We start from the raw sequence: 4631 nt of genomic DNA on the forward strand, positions 1-4631 counted from the left end.
CGGGTGGCAAACCAAAGGCCAACTTCTGCATCAGTTCTGGTGCTCATCAAACCCCACCAGTAAGTTGTCTGAGGGAGCTCAGAAATCTCTTCACCATGTACTTCTGGGTTAGCCTTTTGACACTTCTGCTTCCTGAACTGACTTCTTTTGGAGAAAGGTGAGCACTAGCACAAGGGAAGCAGCAAGGCTGGATGAAAGAGAGATGGAGGACAGCATGGGACCATGTCTTTTACTGGTCATTCACAGTGACAGTCAAACCATGTGGGACAGTAAAGCAAAGCTACTTGTTTCAGGATAGTATACCCTCATCTGCAGGTATTGTAGCGGTAGAGAAGACTGGTAGCACAATCCCTGTGAAAGCTGTATGTTCACACTTTTTCCTATGAAACAGACAACTTCAGGTTTTTTTGGAAGCTCTGACAAACCTGTGAGCAAAGTAAACTAGTAAATGTGGCTTGGTGCAGATCTGTACCTTGTGGTTGGTTGACTTTGTCTGCAAGTTTTTCCTGCAGTTGGCATACTTTAGGAGTCCTCTTCATGGATTTAATGGACTCTAATAATGGGAAACTTAATAAGTCAACCAGGGACATTTACAAGAGCTCTCCCCTCTATTCAGTCATCTGTTTTCACTGAATTTCTGTAACCTCACATATGTCTGAGAACACCTATGCTTTGTCAGCCTTGGTTGAAAGCAAGCAGTGGTTGAAAAGGTTATGCACTGGGATACAAACTGTGATTGCAAAAGTGTTCTCTGTGTAGAAAACCAGACTAAAACACAGCCCGACAAACAGTATTAGGAGGAAAATGATACAGCTGTATTGTTTGACTTTAGTGACTGCAAACAAGATTTTAACATTTCTTCCTTCAAGCAATGTCTAAATGTCCTACTGCTTCTATTCAACAGAATGTTGCAACTTGAATCTGTTTGGTTTAGTTGAGCTAAGGCTAGACTCATAAATGCTAATCTAACTCTTTTTGTCAGTTCCAGCACATGCAGAAGAGCTAATAAGGACCTGGTAGAAATCTGGTCTATATCCTTGGTCTTTAGACAGCTTTTGAGGCTCACAGAGCTCCATGGGATGTACAGCGTTAGTTTCGGGCAGCTAGCTAAAGGCGTCTTCATCGTATTCTGCACCATTTTCTCAGGCGTGCCTCCATTGAGAGATAATTGGAGGAACAATGGTGAATTGAGCCACTCAGCCTGATTTTTCTGACAGTCTGAGTACCTAAAGATCCTTGTGCTGTTACTGGGTGTTTTGCAATAGCATCTGTGACCCCTATTCAGTATCCAGAGCTCCACAATGTAAGGCACTGTGTACACGCAAAGAATAAAAAGATGGCCCTTGCCCTTGCTGACTTCAGATATGGTTTATGGTTCATCCAGCAACCCAGTATGTCAAACTGAACACCAAAACTCATGGCCAACAAAATCACAAACTATTGGAAGACAAACTCAGCTTAAAAAGACCACATGAATCACCATGTAAATGTTGTCCTGTTGTACACGGGAAACATTTCTGACTTCTGATTGGCATGTCCATAAATTCCTGCGACCAACATCATGTGACAAAAGGGCTAACCCAACATCCAGCATTCTCTAAGTGGTCATAAATGGGATCACACTTCTTTATGAGCTCTCAGAAAGGGAAAATATATTTTTGAATTGCTGTATTGGCAAATAGGAAGGGCAGACGGGGAAAACCAAGAGCAACATATTTAGTTGCACTAAGTACCCAAAACCATAGAACGAGTGCCAGTGCTTTATGAAAGAGTGCTGCGAACAATTTGAGCAGTCCATTTTTCTTACAGAATTATCTAGCCATAAGCCATTACCAGTAGATGAACAGTGCCTACCAGTCTTTACCAGCCAAAGAGAAAAAGGGAAAAAAACCTTGCACTGAAGTTGCTGTGGTCCTTTTTGGACTTGCAGTAGTTTTGCAAAGGAGTGTTCCCAGTCATTCATTCTGTTTTCAGCAGTGTCCTTGACCATACGCCCTGCCAGTAACAGGACCTTTAAGTCCAAGAGAGAGAGAAACAACTTTTTTCTTTTTTTTCTTTTTTCTTTTTTTTTTTTTTTTTAAACCAACTAGTAGAGGATGTGCTGAGCCAAAATAGAAATAGCAAGGTCAGGTCAGGGCAAGGCCCTGCGTTTCATTAGCCAGGCCTGGCTAGGAGTGATTAAATATGTACAAGAGGCTTTGAATAGATCCAGGAAGGAGGAATGACATTGTGGAATACAGAAAAATCATTCTTTGGTGCTGTCAACTGACTAAATACGGGTTGGTACTTAATTAGAGAGATAAAATGAATTTATTTTAATTATTTTAATTTTGTAGAAGAGAGGGAGGTTTTTTTATTTTCTGTTGAGTGTTTTGTAAGGCAGGGAGAGGAGGATCTGGACAAAAAGTGTGAGCCTGACTTAACAGAATCCAGATAGCCTCGAGGTACATGTTGACCTAGCCTGCAGTTCTCATGAGTATAACTTGATGAAGACCCAGTAAAAAAGACAAAATTATATTGGCAATGGAATCAAGGCCCTGTTAAATTTTGGAGTCACTCCAGTTAGAGACTGATGACCTTCTGAGCACATTGCACTGTCTGTTTCATTAGACAAGTTAGAGAGAGAATTTGAGAAGAATGGAGCTTTGAAGCTGAATAAAGTACTGTGTCAAGTGGCGCTTTGGCTGCCCAGCTTGAATTTGCTGTTGGGGCTGCCTGACTTAACTGACATTTTATAGCTGCATTGTAACTCTTGTATGACAATTGTGTTGTTGCATAGACACCTAAGCACTGAATGCCCATGGTTTGTAGTCCTTTTCCATAGAAACTACTAGCCCAGCTGGTCAAAACTAGAATATATTTACATTTGTCCAGAGCACCAACAATAATGTCTTTGCAAAATTTCTAGGGCCTATTTTCTTAAACTAGACATAGGAATTTGGATCTCAAATTTACACCTCTTCTGAAAGATGATTCCTGCAGAGGCATAGCAGTCCTTAGTGTCATTGTAAGGTCAATTCAGAATTAGCTGGGGATTTCTGTGTACTCATTTTTGCACGAGTCTGACTTAAAACATTGTGAAAGCCTAGGTGCAGTCACAGTGGTGCAATCTCTGTGTGTAGATACTAGTATATTTACACTAATATAGAGATATTTGTATCATACTGGTTCTTGTTATCTAAATACTCCATTTTTCCTTCCGGTCCAGTACGTCTCAACTACGTAGGAATTGTTTTTTTGGGCAGTGTCATATCGTCTTTGCTCTATTACAGTAAATATAAAGCTTATAAAAAAATCTTTTGCTCTTCTGAAACTCATTTGACAGTGGAGCTGACATTATGGTCAGTTCACTGGCAGAGGAATATGGTTTGGTTTATAAGTTTTCTTGCTAAAATGTCAGATTGACAGCCCTGGGAACAGAAATACTCAGCTAATTGCCCAAACATGCAGCATATTGCAAACTTTGCCAACCTTTCACAGCAATAGTATTTGATCCTTGAGCATGAGAGCATATCTAAGCCTTCAGAGGGCATTCAGTGCTGAACCCCATCGGGCCTAAGAGGTACTTTTTGTTAGATCTCTTCATGATTCACTAAGGTAAACAATGACCGCAAGTTTCTTTTGTGTTAAGCAATCAAACAGCCAGCATGGCAATAACAGCTCCAAGAGCTACATTTCAAGCTAGGGTAACTTTATCCTGAAAGGTTGCAGATTCCACTTTCCATCCCATGAGTGAGCACTTGCCCCTGGTCATTGTATCTCTCCCTGCTGTTCCACTACCAGGAATGACCAGTTGTGGGCCTGCAAGTTTAGGTCATACATTCTTTGATATTTCTAAGCTAGCACTGGTGTAAATATAGTCAGGCTTGGTCAGAAGCAGTATTTGTCAATAGATGGTTGCTGACTCAACACTGCTGTTCCCATGTACCCATTAAATCAAGTCCTAACTGCTGGCTGATTGTGAAACTTCTCTTCCCTGACCCTTCCCACATCTGCTCTTCTCCTCCTTTTCAGATTTTCCCCCTCCCATTTCCTTCATCTGTGCCCTTCCCCATTTCCCTTCACTCCCTCCACTCTTTTTCCACTTTTTTTTCTCTCTGCTCTTGTTAATTCCAGTCCTCCTGTGTGTCCCCATTCCTGATCTTGCATTATATTTTGTCCTTCATCTGTCCCCACATTTTTTTCATTTATTCATTTTCCTACTGCTTTCTATCACCCTCCCCCCCTTGTCACATGGAATAAGCAGCGGTGTTATGAACAGGGGGATGCTATTAGCTGTATTGTATTAATTTATCCTGCATCATTCCTCTCTCTTCTCCTTGTAGCTTATTGTTACCAGTTGCCTTAATGGCGACATAGTTAATATATAAAATTTTATTCCTTTCCTTCCTTTTCATTAAAATTCTAGGAGAAGGAGGGGAGGGGACAGGGATGTGTTTATTTGTCCTTTTCTCCTCCCATGAAGCCAGGATGGTTCCACTGTGGCCTTTTTCTCTGCATAAGAAGGGGTAGAGGCCCTGCCTTGAAAAACTTGTCTGTTTCTTCCCTTGAGATTTTCTTCCAGGCCCTTTCTTAAGTGAATGGAGAGGAGTGATTTTCTTGTATTGCTGGCATTCTTTTCTTTCCCTCCT

Source organism: Pterocles gutturalis, unplaced genomic scaffold (genome assembly GCF_000699245.1).
Source record: "Pterocles gutturalis isolate BGI_N339 unplaced genomic scaffold, ASM69924v1 scaffold18969, whole genome shotgun sequence".
Taxonomy (NCBI): Eukaryota; Metazoa; Chordata; class Aves; order Pterocliformes; family Pteroclidae; genus Pterocles; species Pterocles gutturalis.